The following is a 19,123-nucleotide window of genomic DNA, read 5'->3' on the forward strand; positions in this document are numbered from 1 at the left end:
CTGTCATAATTATATATTCAATACAAGAAGTAGTGCAGATATGTACACAACAATGTCCGTGCACCAACAGTCCAAAAATGCATGGGTGAGGCCCACAATAGATACCTGACCAAAATCCGAGAGAACACTGCCAGGGCATCAGATAGAAACACTACAGGCACCTCAGGGGGAAGGGAAGGCAGGGCACCTCAGCCGGATGAATGCAAAGCCAGATCCACGACAGGGCTCCATGCCCATTGATGTATCCTGGGGAGTGCAAAGCCACAGTCTCACAAGTCTTTACAGTGGGTGGTTTGCCCACTGTACCATCCTGGGGTGTGCAAAGCCACAGTCTCACAAGTCTTTACAGTGGGTGGTTTGCCCACTGTACCATCCTGGGGAGTGCAAAGCCACATTATCGCAAATAGATGCAGTTCTCAACTGGTACTGGGTGGGACTGGTGCCCAGACTGGATGAGTCTCCCTGTGAAAGTTCCTGTCCTGTCACTGTCCCAGCTGCACATGGGATAAGGATGCCTGATGTGGCGGCCTATTCATACCCACAAGGTGTTTGCCCCGTTCAGCGGTCTTCACCATGGCGGTCTTTGCCCTGTTCAGGGGTCTTCACCATAGCAGTCTTTGCCCTGTTCAGCGGTCTTCACCATGGCGGTCTTTGCTCTGTTCAGCGGTCTTCACCATGGCGGTCTTTGCCCTGTTCAGCAGTCTTCACCATGGCGGTATATGGACTGTTCAGCGGTGCTTTGACATGGCAGTCTTGGCCTTGTTTAGCGGTGCTTAGCCATGGCAGTCTTTGCCCTGTTCAGCGGTCTTCACCATGGCGGTCTTGGCCTTGTTCAGCGGTGGTCTGACATGGCAGTCTTTGCCCTGTTCAGCAGTGCTTTGACATGGCGGTCTTGGCCTTGTTGAGCGGTGCTCTGACATGGCGGTTCGGATACTGACATTGGTGTGTGGCATGACGAACTCCACACTGGACATTGGTGTGTGGCATGACGAACTCCACACTGGACATTGGTGTGTGGCTTGACGTTCCATCATCGCCCAGCGGGGCTGTGGGATCCTAGTCCCTCCTGGGCACTGACTCCGGCGGTGGTCTCCTGACCAGTAACGATACTTGGGCCCTCCTGGGCACTGACTCTGGCGGTGGTCTCCTGACCAGTGACGATACTTGGGCCCTCCTGGGCACTGACTACGGCGGTGGTCTCCTGACCAGTGACGATACTTGGGCCCTCCTGGGCACTGACTACGGCGGTGGTCTCCTGACCAGTGACGATACTTGGGCCCTCCTGGGCACTGACTCCGGCGGTGGTCTCCTGACCAGTGACGATACTTGGGCCCTCCTGGGCACTGACTCCGGCGGTGGTCTCCTGACCAGTGACGATACTTGGGTCCTCCTGGGCAATGACTCCGGCGGTGGTCTCCTGACCAGTAACGATACTTGGGCCCTCCTGGGCAATGACTCCGGCGGTGGTTCCTGGACCAGTGACGATACTTGGGCCCTCCTGGGCACTGACTCCGGCGGTGGTCTCCTGACCAGTAACGACAGTGCTGGCAGTTGTGTCTGGACCGCCGGAAATGATGGCGCACTTCTCCGCCGTGACACTCACAACAGGTTGGGCAGACTTCCTCGGGACCTTCCCAACCTTCTTTGGAGTTACAGCTGACTCACCAATCGCCTTCGATCCCATTTCAGTTGTTGTCCCACCAGGAGTCTTGACACCGTCCCGTCGTCCACTCTCCAATTTCAGAGCCTTTACAGGGGGTGGGCTGCCAGTGCCTTGGCTCCGGGTCCTACTGCCTGCCCTGGTGGACGGTGCACATCAAAAACCTGGAACACGCACCACTGGCACTGGAGGCTTTTTGGCTGAGGCGCTACGATGGGACTGATGAACTGGAGGGGGGGTGGGGGCAAAGAGGTCAATTTGACAGAGGGACAGTTTCTGACGGACACTGGGATAGGTAGCTGGAGGGGGTCTGGGAGTGGAGGTAGAGGAGGTGGTTGTAGGAGGTGTCACTTTAGCTGTTTTGGGTGCAGGTGCAGGTACTGGAGGCTGTCGTGAGGTGGATGGATGTTGGGTGAGTGATTGACAGCGTTTGGGTACTTTGGAAGGGGGCGTCACAGACACACTGGGAGAGGACACAGGGGACGTGTAAATGGCAGTGGAGGTGGTGAGTGCAGGTGAGCGGCTTGTGGTGCTGGGTGTTCTGGTGCAAGTCCTAGTGCCTGTAGATGTGGTGCATGCAGGTGTGTGTGTAGACAACACTGGGAGGGAGGAGAGAGAAGAGGAGGAGGGGGACACAGTGGAGACAGTGGATGTTGCTGTGTCTGTATGGGTGTGATGCTTGTGTGAGTGCATGTGGTGTGTGTGGTGCCTATGTTTGCTTGAGCTTCTTTTGGGTGTTGACTTGTGTGCCTGCTGGTCTGTAGGTGTGCTTGGGATGGGCTGGGGTACAGGGGATTGGGTCTGGGTGGAGGAAGTCGGAGGGGGGAGGCTGGACACAGGGACAATGGCTGTCATCAGTGCTGAGGCCAGAGATTGCAGGGTTCGCTGAAGGACAGCCTGACCAGAATGAATGCCTTCCAGGAATGCATTACTGTGTTTCAACTCTCGTTCTACACCCTGGATGGCATTCACAATGGTAGACTGCCCAACAGTGAGTGACCTGAGGAGGTCAATGGCCTCCTCACTGAGGGCAGCAGGGGTGACTGGGGCAGGGCCTGAGGTGCCTGGGGCGAAGGTGATGCCCACCCTCCTGGGTGAGTGGGCACAGGACACACGCTGAGGGGCTGCTGGGAGGGCGGTGCTGGTAGGGGAGGTGGCGGCTGTACCTGTAGAAGTGGGGCGCACAGATGGTGCGGCCACCACAGGGGTGCTCACATCGGTGGACGAGTCTGTGTCGCTGGTTGGTGATCCTGTGGGCGACGTGAAGCTCCCCTCGCCCTCCGTCCCACTGGTGCATTCAGAGTCTGTGGTGTGGCCCTCCATGGCCATGTGGGATGCAGCTCCCTCGTGCTCCGGTGCCACTGTACCTCCGCCTGATGATGCTGATGTACAAAAGGACAGGGAGAGCAGGAAAAGGGGGGGAGACAGAAGAAAGAGAGTTTTAGTGCATGGCATACCGCTACCGTTGGCGGACAAGACAGACGCAGCAGCCCGATGCATTACGCCGTGCTCCTGCCCTCTGCACATGCAATTTCTGGGATATGGCCTACATGGCAATGGTAGAAATCTGCGCACATGGATGGCAAAGGGGCAACTATACATCAAATTGCCTCTGTTCTGAGCTGGGGTAGAGTCCCACATGGCCTACATTATGGAGGGGCCTTTCCTACCTAACTCGCCCTGGCCTAGGGACACCCACAGCCCACCTCCCCCACCCAGACACCTCCACTGCACGCAAAGTCCACAGAATGAGGTTGTACTCACCCCCTTGTGTCTGCTGTGATGTCCTTAAGCGCCCATCCAACTCCGGGTAGGCCACCGCCAGGATCTGGAACATCAGGGGTTAATGGTGCGACGGGCACCCCTCCCACGTTGGGAGGCCATCCCCAGCTGAGCCTCCGCCGTCTTCTTGCTGCAGCGGCGAATGTCCTCCCATCTCTTACGGCAGTAGGTGCCCCGTCTCTGGTGGGCCCCCAGGGTCCGGACTTCCTTGGCGATGGCACGCCAAATGTCCCTCTTCTGGTGGGCACTGACCTACATGACATGCACAAGGAAAGAGGAACAGTCATTACCTACTGCACCGTCAATGTGAGTGGCCCCCTCCCAACTCTGTCCATGTGGCCCATTCATCCCCATGCATAACTGTTCTATGTACTCTGCCCCCTTCCCTCTTCCACCCAGCCGTCTCCACCCAGGCCTAGCCCATACAACGTGCTCCCTGTGTACTAACCTGTTGGTCTGGAGGACCGTAGAGTAGCGTGTACTGGGGGAGGACCCCATCCACAAGTTTTTCCAACTCCTGTGCAGTGAAGGCAGGGGCCCTTTCCCCAGTCACAGCAGCCATCGTCGCTTCCAGACCGAGGTCCCAGCAGCACTAGCAGTGTAGGTCCTCTCCTGTCGAAGGTCAGGTATCTAGTGATTCAACAGATAGAAAATGGTGGTGACGTCCGTGGCGGGAGCATCATCACCGCCAGCGCACCTGTTCATTGGCTCCTGGGACCCATAGGGTCCAATGTTAACCAATGCAGCATTGGGCTGTGCTCTACGACTGCCTACCGCGACGGTGTCCAACGCCAGCGCAGTTACCCCACAATTCCATTGTCCCAGTTTAGAGGTCAGGCAGCCGCCATTTCAGGGGCCCACATGGCTTCATTTACTACTGCGTCACACATACCGAGGCATACACTCAAAACATTTCCCGGATGGGTTAATTGTCTGTTGTAGTCTTGTGTGTGACTGTGGGTACATACCTGGAGGAATGCTGACAGTTTCTTCGCTGTTGTCCTTCTTAGGCACCGTCAGTTGGGTCATATTGGAAGATGGTGGAATCCGCCAGTGTACCGATCGCTGGTGGACCTGTTGACAATGGAAGAGAGACATTTGATCGTGACCTACCGGTTCGACCGTGCCACAATCCAGGAACTATGTACCCAGTTGGAGCCAGAACTGATGTCACCAATCCGCCATCCGACTGGAATCCCCCCTGACGTGCAGGTGCTGTCACTGCTCCATTTCCATGCAAGTGGCTCTTTTCAGACAACGGTGGCCATGGCATCAGGGATGTCCCAGCCTATGTTTTCCAACGTGTTGCCCAGACTGTTGTCTGCCCTGCTGAAACACGTAAGGAGATACATCATTTTTCCTCAGGTGGAGGATTTGCCTACAGTGAAAGGTGACTTCTATGCCCTTGGACATATCCCCAACGTCATAGGTGCCATTGATGGCTCTGGTCCCCCCCGCAGGAGTGAACAGGTGTACAGGAACAGGAAGAGTAATCATTCTATGAATGTCCAGATGGTCTGTTTGGCAGACCAGTACAGCTCGCAGGTAAATGCTATGTTCCCTGGCTCAGTGCATGACGCCTACATCCTGCGGAATAGCAGCATCCCTGATATGATGGGTCAGCTCCAGAGGCACCGTGTATGGCTATTGGGGGACTCTGGTTACCCCCAACCTTTCCTGGCTATTGACCCCAGTGAGGAATCCCAGGACCAGGGCAGAGGAACAGTACAATGAGACCCATGGAGCGGACTAGGAGGGTGATCGAACGCACCTTCGGCCTCCTGAAGGCCAGGTTCAGGTGCCTCCATATGACAGGTGGATCCCTATTCTACTCACCGAAGAAGGTGTGCGACATCATCATCGCCTGCTCCATGCTCCATAATTTGGCATTGCTACGCCAGGTGCCTTTTCTGCAGGAGGATGATCCAGATGACGGTGTTGTAGAAGCGGTGGAGCCTGTGGAGCCTGTGGAGCCTGTGGACAGTGATGAGGAAGAAGCTGATGAAGAAGAAAACGACACCAGGGAGTCAGTCATACAGCAATATTTTCAGTGAGACACAGGTGAGTACATTTTCATGTTTAACATAATATTAACTTTCACACGTCTACCTCTATCCTGTACCTACATTTCACTCACTATTTGTTAACTGAGTTGTCCCCTTCCATTTCAGTTTCACTATTGTGGTAACCTACGTGTCAACAGCTTGCACCCTTGAAAGGCTTGTGATGTGTGACATTGGTATGTTGGCCTTCCAATGGGTAACCATTTTTGACACTGTAATTGACAATACAAAGTTCAAAATCATTGACTGACTCAAGTTTTATTAGTGTTTCAAGGGTGTTTATTTAAGTGCATAACAATGAAGGGGGGTTGTGAAATGGGGATGGGTTATGGTGGAAGAATGTCCATGGCAGAGTCCAGTCTATTAGTCTCACAGGTACATTGCACATCTGGCCATTGGATGTGGAGCTGGGGCAGTTCCGATTTGGACAGGGTAACAAAGTGGTACAGTGGGGGGACAATCAGGGTGGTCTTATTTCCTGGCAGGGGTCTTGCCATCTTGCTCTGTCCTGTTCCTGGATCTCAGGGACCGCTTTCATGGTGGTTGTCCATCTGCAGGGGGTGGGGTGCTGGTGTGTTGGTCCTGTGGCGGGGCGTCCTGTCCACTAGCACCGGCAGAGGTGGTGGGCATTTCATCGTCCTGGCTAGTGTCAGGGGCCCCTTGGAGTGCCACGGTGTCCCTCAAGGTCTTTTGAATGTCCGTCAGCACCCCTACAATGGTGCCCAGGGCGGAGCCGATGGTCCTGAGCTCCTCCCTGAACCCCAAATACTGCTCCTCCTGGAGACGCAGGGTCTACTGCAACTTTCCCAGTACCGTTGCCATTGTCTCCTGGGAGTGGTGGTATGCTCCCATGATGGAGGAGAGGGCCTCGTGGAGAGTAGGTTCCCTTGCCCTGTCCTCCCTCTGTCACACAGCAGCCCTCCCAGGTCCCCTGTGTTCCTGTGCCTCCATGCCCTGGACCGTGTGCCCACTACCACTGCCCCCAGGTCCCTGTTGTTGTTGGGGTGTTGGGTTAGCCTGGGTGCCCTGTAGTGGTGGACACACCGCTGATTAACCTGTCCTGGGTAGGGAGGTTTGGGCCCGCTGGGTGGGTGCTGTGCTGGTGTTCCCAGAGGGTGGAAAGTCGGTGTTGGGCTGTGGCTGGGCAAGGGGAACCGACTGTCCTGAGGCCCACGATGGTCCAGGCTGGTCATAAGGATCCAGTGGGGTAAGCCTGCTGTCGTCACTGTGGGCCTCTTCTGGGGGTGGAGTGGTGTTGTCTGGACCCTCTGGTGTGGTGACGTTCATTCGGGTTCCTGCGGGGGTATGAGTACATGATTATTGCATGTGTGTGTTTCATGGTGTGCAATGGTTGGGTGTGCGTGTACACCAGTGCAAGCATTCCTGTGGGGGGGCTTGTGTGCTGATGGTTGGGGGGTGTTGTGGGTCTGTGCAGTGGGCATGCTTTAGTGATGGGTATCCATGCTTAGTTATGTCATGCAGGTCTTGGGGTTGGGATGGGTGGTTGGTGTCATGGGTAGATTAGTGAGGATTTGGGGTGATAGGGGAGGGTGTGAGGGTGGGGGTGTGTGATAGCAATCAGGTAGGGTGGGGGATATGATAGTTAAGATTTGACTTACCAGTGTCCGTTCCTCCAACGACTCCTGCGAGGCCCTCAGGATGCAAGATGGACAAGACTTGCTCCTCCCATGTTGTTAGTTGTGGGGGAGAAGGTGGGGGTCCGCTGCCAGTCCGCTGTACCGCGATGTGGTGCCTGGATACCGTGGAACGCACCTTCCCCCGTAGGTCGTTCCACCTCTTCCTGATGTCCTCCCTATTTCTTGGGTGCTGTCCCACAGCGTTGACACTGTCGACTATTCTTTGCCATAGCTCCATCTTCCTGGCTATGGATGTGTGCTGTACCTGTGAGCCAGATAGCTGTGGCTCTACCCGGATGATTTCCTCCACCATGACCCTGAGCTCCTCCTCGGAGAAGCGGGGGTGTCTTTGGCGTGACATGGGGTGGTGTGTGTGAGGTGTTGGGTGGTGTATGTGTTGATGAGTGTGGTCAGTGTAGTTGTATGTGGTGTTTTGTGCGTGGGTGTTGTGTGGGTGATGGTGTAATGTGCCTCTGTGTGATGGGGTTATCTATTCTGTGCTGTCTCTCTCTGGCCTTCTCTCAGAAATTCTGGTCGTAGGGGTTTGTGTGTGATGTGGGTGTGTGTTTTATATTGTGTTGGGTGTGTGGGAGTGGTGTTTGTATGTGTATCAGGTGTGTGTATTTTGAATTGTCCAATGTGGCGGTGTTTTGTGGAAGTGTGTGTATTTTGAGCGCGGCAGTGTGTACCGCCAATGGAATACCACGGTTGAAAGACCGCCGCGTAGATTCGTGGGTCGTAATGGTATGGGCCTGTTTCTGTTGGCGTGTTGGTGGAGGATTTGTTTCCGCATGTTTATCGCTGACCTTTGGTGTGGCGGTATTGTGTGGGTGTCTGAATTTCGGCAGATTCCGTGATGTGTGTCATAATAGCTGTGGCGGAATTCCGCGGCCGCGGCGGTGTGTTGGCGGTCTTCTGCACGGCGGTAAGCACCTTATACCGCCAATGTTGTAATGACCCCCTTTGTGTTACCAACTTCTTCAGCCATTGTGGCCCTGTGTTGCATATGGCCATTCCAAGATGCATGATTCTGCTCAGTTCCAAGGGGGTGAGTGTCCTCTCACAATGTTTAGACTTCACTAGCCCACTCCCAGGGTGTGTCTACCTCAGAGCTACATGCCCCTGGATAAACCAGATTGGCGGCTGGTCTACCCTCTCCACTCCACGTGCTAGCCTGTCTACTTCAACAATGGGGCAGCTGCTCCCCCCCCCCCCTTTGGTGCTACACATCTGCCCTTTAAATGTGTCTTTACATTTGAAGCCTGCCGTTTGGTGCTAACACCCACGTAGCTTCCTGCAGGAGGGAGATGCCATTTCCCTGGTCTGCAATCTCTTCTTGTTCTCCTTCCTGAGAGTCTCTCCAGTAGGGCAGCAAGCTGTCTTGTGGAACATGCTCCTTGTGTGCCCAGTAAAGAACCGGAGTTTTAAAAGTAACAATGTAGCAACTTTGCTAAAAAGTTACATTATCTCCGACTTGAGATACATGTCAGGCTTAAAGCATAAGGCTCCAGAACAGTAGGGTGGTGAACGTGAGAGACATTTGGCGTCAACTAGTTTCTGCTCTCTAGGAAGGCATCCGGCAAGATTTTTCTAATGCGGGCAGTTGCTGCGGCCGTGAGAGTTTGTGGTCACAAGGCTGCTGCTTGAGAAGAAAATGTACTCGATTGACAGAAAAATAAACTTAAATAGCTGCACCCTCTGGCACACTGCATTGTGCCTTTCGCATTGTTCTTTTACAGTGAAATGCACTACCGGCGCTAAACCACAGCGCTGCATGCCTATTTGCGCCCATTGGCATATTTCCACTGAATCTCGCAGAGTTTTTATGTAACTCCATCAAATGCCGCAGAGTCAAATTCCGCAAGTCAGGCCTGCCCTTGGTTTAATGTAATGAATTATTCATTTTGGTTCCGTTCAATTTAACAAATGGGACTAAGTAACGTGAAAACAATGGTTTGTAAAAGCGAAGGCCAGAACTGTTAAAGTTGTATGCCGGTAACATGGTGTTTTCAAAATGAAAATATTCATAGGTCTCCTTATGCAAATCAGCAACACGGTGTAATTAAGAGGCGTCATTCCAATTTCACGACAGAAGGAAGAAAACTTGTAAATATATTGTAAAAAAGCAAAATAGAATCTATGTGCTTAACCAAATTTCAATGTCGGGTGTCTTGTATTTCTGTACCTAAATATGTAAGTAAATATTAAATGTTACTAAATGACTGACGAGTTGGTAATCATATGGCCATTTGAGGCTAATTCCTTTAAAAAGAAGTGCCAGAAACAGTGGATCAAGATATAGCCTGCATAATTAACTTATTTCAAAATTCTTTAAAGGCAGCCTCTGTTACTTATAGGCAAGCTCTATGCATAGCCTTTCTACACGTGTTGATGCAGTTGATGTTCCAAACACCTGTGTATTCATTCTCTTCTTGTTAAATACTTTTTAACAAGCAGTGTAGCAATGGTTTCATACAGCAAGTACTTAGGCTTGAGTGTCAATAAGTGGAGGCAAATAGATGCACTGTGGTTGAGTCTCAGTACCTCTTATATTTTCTGCATGTAAATAAAATGCATGCTGTTTTTCAACAGGCCACTAACTGTGTGCCACAGAGCATCAATGAAATGATTCTTCCAACTCTAACAGATGCTGTTGGGCTTGAAGTATTAACAATGGATGTATTACGGAAACATTTAAGACTCAGTCATAATGTCATCTTCCAGGACCCCTACCACTGGCCCTTCAACCTTTACCCTGTCTGTCTTTCACCTCCTCCCATTACCACTAAGAGAGTTTGACCTCCTATCTCGACCCTCAGTGGACAGAACATCTCTCTCTTCTAGATCTCACAGTCTCACTACTGGCTCTCAGTGACCCCAACATCTCTTGAACTGCTACAACTGACTCAGTAGGCAATGCCACTGGCCCTTGCAATATTATTGCTATTCCAAAGCACTTACATTAGTGACATTGGCTCTCAAAATCCCCTTGCAGATCATTACTGGCACTCAGAAGCATTCAGACCCTACACTATGCCAATTATAAATGCTTATCTGACCCATACAGCTCTAACCACTAGATTTTACAGGTTTGCTAGCTTTTACTTCCACTGTCCCCCTTTATTCCCGCCTTGCAACCCATGAAGAGCCGGTTCACCACTTTGCTGTTCCTTGCAGTCTATTGAACCCATCTGTTGCCCATCAATGACAACAGAAAGCCTATTATGGCTCTTCCAACCTCAATATTATTTTCAGAATACCTTGTTTGGCCCTTGTTTTTCTCTACTGGCCATAAGAGAACATCTATCCAGCATCAGACCACTTATGCATCACCTCTCCTGGACTCACAAACCTTCCAAACTTTTCTTGACCTTAAACCTCATCACCAATTAGCATAGTGAGCTCCAGAACCACTTCTGATATCCCGTCAGCTGAAATAAAACTCCCATTTTTTTCAATCGGATTTATATTTTGGCATATGGTATATCTGTCACCGCTGTGATGGAGGAACCCTTCCGTTCAAATCTCAATAAGGCCCTAAGTTAGAAAGCAAAACTTCCAACTAGGTCGAGAGTGGTTTCTGTATCCCATCACACTCCATCACAGTCAACTTTAACCTATGCCTCGTTACCAGTCAAGTTCAACCAGATGATCGCAGTGGGTGCTTAATGCTTTTTTGGTGCTATTTTTACATCACAAATAAACCTAAAAATATATAGGTCCAGTTTCCCTTATCTAATTTTTGTTGTCATTTCATTCATTAAAATGTACTCAATTTTTCTCAATTGGTTTGGGATTTTTTGTGTGTTTTGACTTTATTACTGTTTTGGTAATGCATAAATATTTTACATGCTGCCTCCAAATTAAGCCTGTCTGCTTTGTGCCAAACCTATCAGTGGCTTGAGCTCAGGTTATTTTACAGACTTTTGGGATTCACCCTGACAAGGGTTGTGGTTATTACTTGAGGTGGTTACTTACCCACCTCAATTAATATCCCAATTTCTTCAAGTAAGGATTTTACAAGAGTACACTGCTATCCCTAAAACTGCTCTTACATACAGAATCTGAGTATTACAATAGTCATATGCAGTTCCATAAATTTAGTAGCTATCCATCTTCTCTATTACTCAGGTGAGTCTCACAGTTCATCATTGTTTGCCCAGAAGTGGTTCTGGAGCTCACTGTGCTACTTGAACGAAGCTGCACTTGTCTGAAATTCCCCATTTAGGGTGAAACTATTCTTGGCTTGCTTATGTTCCAGTTCAGAGAGGACATAGCTCGGCTGTTTGATCTGCACAGCTTATACTGGAGAAGAATCAAGACTGATTTGCATATTGTATAATTCAGGCATTCCACCCGTCACTTTATTTTTGTTTACATCAGTATGCCCAGATGTGGATCCCGTGCTCACTATGCCACTGGAACGAAGCTGCATCTCACTAAAGAACCCCAATTAGAAAGGAACCTGTATTGGGTTGTTTGTGTTCTGGCTCTGAGATGACCTGGCTTGGCAGCTAGGGTTGGACTGGAGTGAGACTCAGGCTGGTTTGCATATGGTGGGTCTTATCTGAGGTGGCATGGTGGGCTACAAAACAAACACATTTTAGACTGGGATGCTTCTCTGAATAATTACCAGTAGCTTAGATTAATTAAAGAATGTTTAATCTTTAGTTTTGTTTCGTTGACTTAATGAATTCACGGACATATATGCAATGTTTGGCATCTCAGGCTTCTGCAATTATTTCACCACAGAAATGTTCCTACAGTAAAAGCACTGCATGGACTTCTTTCCAGTAAACTGTCCAACAAACTCTGTGTTTAGATAACAAAAAAAGAAGGTGCAGTAGCTTTAACTTTTCTATAATTATATAAGGAGCACACAAATTAACATGAGACCTTAAATATCTCCTTTCTGGGTGTCATTTTACAGCTAGAAAAGCAGAGCAAAAAAAATATGTTTTTGTTGTATCAACATCTGATTTAAATATGCTCCCTGACCTGCGGTCCCCCGTTGCTGCTGGCTTAGGCAGCAAGGATTGTTACCCCCAACTCAATTGTAGTAAGTTATTACCGTCATTTTCGGATGTTATTGGCTACTTGGTGCACTATTTAGGGATGGGCTTTTATGCAGAGATTGCCAAACCCATTATACGTATATACTTTACATCTAATACTGAATGCTTTTGACAAATATATGTTTGATAAATCTAGTTGCAATAAATTAAAATGACACAGAGGTATATTTTATCATGCTTCAGTATTCCAATAATACTTTATTTTGGCATCCAGTGCCATAAAAGTCATGTAACACCACAATAAATATTAATTCCATAAAATATTGCATTAAAATAAATACAAACGCATCACAGAAATCATTGCAGTGCAAAGTACAGTTCCAAATTACAGTATAAAAAATGGAAAGTGCAAGTGCAACTACATAGAAAATTTAGAGAACTAAGAAGTCTTAGCCAGCTTCCTTCTAATGCGCCACATGCCTCCTAGGAATTTGGCAACTGCAATGTCAATAGGAAGGCTAGGATCTGATTTTAGAATCCTCATAGCTACAGCGTGATCTTGAGTCCCCAACCATTTGCAGGTTCGAACAAGCCAATTCCTATGTGGGGAGATGTAGATTGGACATACAAAGAAAACATGGGCAATAGACTCCTGAAACAAATTACAGCTGGGACAAAGCAAGTTAACGGAGGCCCTATTCAGCCATCTGTTAGTAAAAGTTTTGAGGAGAAGGCAGCTAAATCTAAAAAGTGAGGGAGACATGGACTGGGCTACCCACTCCCAATAACAGGACTTCACTCTTTCTTTGGTGGGTAGGGGCCATGCGGACGGGCAGTTCCATGATTCTCCCATCCCATGGCAATCAAAGATGATTTAACTGAATTGATCCACTTGATCTTTTTATAGGTGTCCAGCAAACAGACTTCCCTAAAAGCAGTGGCATAGGAGAACAATTCAGGAGTAGCCATGATTCTCCCCTAGAACAGCAGGCAGTCTAAGTCTAGCTATAGCAACTAGTGGTTTGGGAGCCATGTCTAAATGCAGGGGAAGGAGCGGGGTACTTGGGGGCAGGGAAGTAAGCTTTCTTAGAAACATGTGTTCTATACGGGTAAGCTCCTTTACGTCCTCAAATCCTCAGAGTTCCGCCCCATAAAGTGCTGCGCTAACCGGCTTCATATTGTAAATCTGGAGTACTCAACAAATCTACAGTATTGGTCGAGTACTAGATGTATGGTGCTCCCTTACAAGTTCTCCCACCAACTGGCTGAATTTTAGGGATGTGGAATTAACAAGGGTTTTCCAGGGCATTGAGTCTGATAGGTTAATCCCAAGATATTGAAAGGTATTAACTCATTCTAGTTCGACCCACCTAGGGAAAGGTCCCCTTGTTGGATCTATGCGGGTTGATAACAATAAACTTGTTTTTAGAAGTATTTATTTGTAAGCCTCTCTGAGAACAACAGCCATCAAGTCAATTCAGCAGAAGGTGAAGATCCATCAAAGTTTTGGACACTATCAGGGTGTCATCAGCGAACAGGAGTGTTGCGATTTTATCTCTGCCTAGGGCTGGTACGTCAGAGGGCTGGGAGGTAAGGTGCTGGATGACCTGGTTCAGATATAAAGAAAAAAGGGTTGGAGCTAGTATGCAACCCTGACAGATGCCCCTGGCCACCCTAATTGGATTGGTAAGCTCACCTTGCTTCCCGCAACGTACTCTTGCAAAATTGGTTTCCTGGAGTTGAACGATCATGGCCAGGTTCTCTGGAGCCATTCCCATCTCACTAAGGACCTCCTAGAGTTTACCTCTGGGGACCAGGTGAAAAGCACATTTAAGGTCTATATAGGCTACATAAAGACTCCCTCTCCCTATCGCTTCAACCTTCCAATACAAAAGCAAAAAGTGAAACACTTGGTCTATGGTGCTCGTTTTGGACCTGGAGCCAGCCTGTAATGGTGACAGGATGTTGTTGTTGGTAATCCAGTCATGAATTTTAGATAACAGAACACAACAAAATACCTTTTGGATTGTATCCATAAGTCTTATTGTCCTATAACTACCGGGTAGAGACCTGTCACCTTTCTTGTAAATGGGTATTACCTCGGCACCCCTCCATGACTCAGGAACCAAAGCTCCCCTAGAAATTGCATTAGCTAGAATGAGAATATACTCATCCCACTTGTCTATGTTGTGTAGAAAAAGATCACTAGGAGTACCAGTGGACCAGCAACTTTAAAATGTACTATGTCGTTAATTGTATACCGTATGTCTCCCAGATTAAACAAACCAACACAGTGACTAACACTCAGCTGTTAAGGGAATGAGGGGGTGGGGGTGATCAGAAATTGGCTTTCAGCATTATATAGGGAATTAAACATTTTAAACCAGTCCAAGGGCTGGATGTTATTATCAGATGCAGAAACTCCCCTACGGTTGCTTTTCTTACCATGACCCAGAAGGATTTGGAGTTCTTGCGTTCACAAGCATCCGTTATACACCTCCATCTCTCCTCATCCCAATCCTTTCTGGCCTCACTCTGCATCTGCTTGTATCATTTCCGCAGAATCCTAACGCGGGCAACATCTTTTTTCTTGATTGCACTGATTAGGTTTGCCCGAGCCAACCAACAGTTGAAATTGAACCATTGGTCGCCATCACAAGGTAATGAACTACAAGTGGCATGGGGAGCTGGCGTAGTAAATAGCTGTTCCAATCTTTTGAAAAACCCAGTGTGAATGTCTAGGGGGGGGGAGGAGGAATTTCCCACTTCCGCATCCATCATAGACATCAATGCTACACAATGTGTCAGATCTTGGCTAATGGCACTACGGATGTCGTTTTTGAGGATGAACTTGCTCCATCTTAAGTGGTATGCAAAGAAGAAAAACCACGGCACATCCCAAGCGGTTATAATGTTCCAGTTTATTCCTCGTGATGTCTTTAGATGAAACAATAATCTGTGGCCCAAGGTAACATCTTGGAGCCAGAGTCAAGAGATGGCAACAGAAATCCTTTTCAAATGAACATCAGCCCAAATAGACAACAGCCGACACGTGTTTCGTCTGGGTAGACTTTATCAAGGCTATGATGCAGATAAATAGCTCAATGTTCCAAAGTTTCTTTCGGCGTGGTATGGACGGCGCTGCAAATAGTATAGCATTACTATTTGCAGCGCCGTCCATACCACGCCGAAAGAAACGCTTGGAGACATCTGAGGCTTACCATGGTCCTCTAGCCTCTTCTTACTCGACCTCCTTCTCAAAACATAAGACATCAATTTGTCTCTGGTACTTTGGAACATTGAGCTATTTATCTGCATCATAGCCTTGATAAAGTCTACCCAGACGAAACACGTGTCGGCTGTTGTCTATTTGGGCTGATGTTCATTTGAAAAGGATTTCTGTTGTCATCTCTTGACTCTGGCTCCAAGATGTTACCTTGGGCCACAGATTATTGTTTCATCTAAAGACATCACGAGGAATAAACTGGAACATTATAACCGCTTGGGATGTGCCGTGGTTTTTCTTCTTTGCATATCATAACTGCAACCCTCTTTTGGGGCAACAGTTTCCGCACTCTGTGGCTGGGTGCATACCACTTCGAGCACTCCCCCCATCGTTCTACGTCATCATGGACTTTGTAAACAAACAATAGCTTATATTTGGAAAGTGCGCTCTCTCCTTTACACAGCCACCTTTTTTCTTATATCCATCTTAAGTGGTGTCTGTTCTTCGTGGGCTGTACCTCCCTAGTTACTTGAGTGGGGGTGTACACGGTATGCGCCCGTTCTCATGGGGGCTCTAAACTGAGGCAGAGTGGGTTGTGGTCGCTGTCTATTTGGTTCCGTACTGCCATATCGTCTACTAAGTGCCAATGTCTAAGGTCCATCAAGATATAATCGATGTGACCCCTGTGGACCAATAAACGTATAGGCAGCATGCCTATCAGATTTAGTTCTCCCATTAACTGCCCTCAGACCTAGGCCGAGAGTCAAGGCCTTTAGCTGCAAAGAGGCCTGGTGCCACTTCTTAATGGGGGGGAGCTCGAGCCTGGTTATATGCCATAGATTATCTTCTTCCTGGAATCACCCATATTGTCCAAAACCAGAGGTTCGAACGTGGCGTTAAAGTACCCCGCTACAAAAAGGACATAGTTGGAAGATCTCTTGCCAAACAAGCTATCAAGAGACTGCAAAGTGGCAGAAAAATTGGGCTCCCTTGTCCCCCTGGAGTATATATAAAATAGGTGGATGCCAGTGGTCCCGGGTCCCTTTAGGCTGGTGCCTAGAATATTAGGGCTGTCCATAGACAGCCACTTCACTACGCACTGTAGTGCAGTTTTTACCCATATTAAGAGGCCCCCGATGGGCGGCCAGCCTTACTAGGGATAGTGGGAAGATGGTAGGTTCCTTGAGGAGGCATATGTCATTAGAGTCCATAATAGTATTCCAATGGGGCAATTAAGACCAGCCATGTTCCAGGAAATGATGTTTAATTTCCAACTAGTGGTCATGTTATTGAGTGGAGAAGAATAATTAGCCAAGGAATCTAAGGAGCCCGCTGATAGTCTACAAGCATCCTTGGCAGCTAGTGCATCTACCTTGTGTGGTGCAATAGAGACCTTCTTGCCTCTCGGGTAGCCCAGACCCACTGGATGGCTAGTAATGTGGCAACAGCTGTCAGGACATGCACAGCTATTCGAGCTATCATAAAGAGCCTGTACCTCAGCCTCTAAGGGTCAATTTAGCTAGGAACAGACAGAACCATCTTTGAGAACATCACAAGGGGGTGGCACACACGAAGCAAGGGGTAAATCAAATTTGAACTGGATAGTAGACCCATCCGGAGGATTGGTTCTCTGGTCATGGGCCACTAGATTGTCGGCTCTCTGCCCGTTCTCTAGAAGAAGCTTGATACAATTGAACAGGGAGCTCGGGAACCTATGCCGTCTGGCCCTGAGAATGTCCTTTCTGATTACTGAAAGACATCCTCTACGGTGACAAATCCAGTGGGTGACCTTGTTTATCAAGGAGTCTTCCCGTTCCACCCCCACCGGGAATTGAGTTTGGGTACATTAACCATAAATATTTTATGAGGAGAAAAGGTGGTGGTTCTGGCAACTTGTGTTCTACAGGGGTGTCTGCCATCTCCTGGTGTGGGATGTGAAAAACTGTGACCTTTATTCCACGAATGGTTAGGGACAGGTTCACTTAACACACCAGCGGGTACTCGGCAACCCATAGTACAAGCTCCGACAGGTGTCCTGGGAATTATATCCTCATGTGGCAAACCTGGGTGACCCACTAGGTGTTTTGCAGGGGGAGGCACAGAAGGAACAGTGGGTGCCAGAGCTGGAATATTGATCGGGACTGGGATAGCAATGCCTTCCCTAAATTTTCTCCCCCTCTCTTCCATGAGGTGCCCTACAATGACCACAAGATCGCCAACCATACACTTAAGGGCTGCTATTTCTGATATAAGCGTTTGGATGCAGCCAACCAATTCATCATTTAAGGAAGAAGGGCATGCCTGATTATTAGGTGGGCAGCCTACCCCAACTTGTACGGAAAAAGCTGCAGAATACTGAGTTGTGGATATATCTATAGGATTTGTTAGAAGTGAAAAGTGATTAGTACAGGGGATAGGAGAGGTAGGAAGCGCTGTTGCAGTGCCATGCATGGAGTTGGGATTGGGATATTGTATTATTTTGCTCCTCATCCATTCCATAGCTTTACTAAACATGTTAGATATGCTTTCCTGTTTATTGGTCAGCGGATGGGGTACTAGGCACTGTTTGGGACTCTTGGGTTGGGCTGTAACAGATGTTGGAATTAGTATTTCTTCACAATCCGCCAATAGGTTATCAATGCGAACAAGCACATTATTACCACCTGACTTTTGCTTTTTCCCCCCTACTCCCAAGCCACCTTCAGTCGCTTTTCTCTTACCCATCGCTATAGAAGGGTGCTAATCGGTTCAGAGGCGCCTAAGGTAGAAAACAAAAAAGAGAAAATAAAAGAGAAAAACTATTCAACAGTGGCCCAAAAACCAGACTGAAGGGGGTGGCCAGCATAGGCCGGCCACGGACAGGTGGAGACGTGCCTGCTCTTGGCCCGGGCTTTGCCTGGGCGCGTCCCACGCTGTGGTAACCTCCCTAGTGTTTTAAAGCGCTCGTTGGTGTGGCAAGTGGGAGCGGCTGTGGCAGAAAATGGCTGCCTCCTGGGGCCAAAGTGCAGTCTGGGGTATGTAGTCTTCCTCCTGGCTTTAGCGCGTCCCCTGCTTTAGTAATTGTACCCTTCTGACTACAATTGTTGTAAAGGATATTACCAAAATCACAAGCAGTGTACCGACCACTATCTTTAGGCAGAATGCTTTAGTCAGTGTTTCTCTAGGTCTATTTCAAACCAAAATGAATGCAGTATGTGTGTGTTGCCAAACACTACCTGGTTATTTTGGATTGCACTGCTGATGACTAGGGCTATGGAAATGAGTCAAAAAAAGACTTGTTAGAGGGAACCTCAGATGCCTGTCCATGACAGATTCACTTAGAGCGAGGCAAACAAGCCAGCATGCAAGAAGGGTAGCCTTGGTGATAATGTTGAAGTAAATATTAAGACCAGCCTTTGTGAAAAGGGTGAAGGAAACTGCAGGAGCGGTCATGCATGTGTGTGTGTTTTAGCTGGCTCATCATTGCATATAATTGCTATTCTCTTCCACAGAATGATCTACAAGTGAGGCACATTTTATAGCTCTAAAGGAGGGAGCACATTGGTGCCAAAATAGAAAACATGAGGAAACACATGTTGCTTTGCTCTTAGCAACTTAGTAATTCTCTTGTACGAATGTAAATATTTTATTTTTTTACTGCTGTGACCTGTAGTACATATACTTATTCCTTTGGAAATTCTATTCCAGATATATGGTTTATTGCAACTTTCCAGTGCCTTCAATTTACATATAATACTGTA

The 19,123-nt window shown here is 48.4% G+C and overlaps 1 protein-coding gene across 2 annotated transcripts in view; it reads left to right on the forward strand.

Moving 5' to 3' along the window:
• Positions 1-19,123, forward strand: part of LOC138246151 (cytosolic phospholipase A2 gamma-like) — a 643,618-nt gene that overhangs the window by 89,902 nt on the left and 534,593 nt on the right. The window lies entirely within an intron of this gene.

The sequence above is a fragment of the Pleurodeles waltl genome, chromosome 7 (genome assembly GCF_031143425.1).
Source record: "Pleurodeles waltl isolate 20211129_DDA chromosome 7, aPleWal1.hap1.20221129, whole genome shotgun sequence".
NCBI classification, from domain to species: Eukaryota; Metazoa; Chordata; class Amphibia; order Caudata; family Salamandridae; genus Pleurodeles; species Pleurodeles waltl.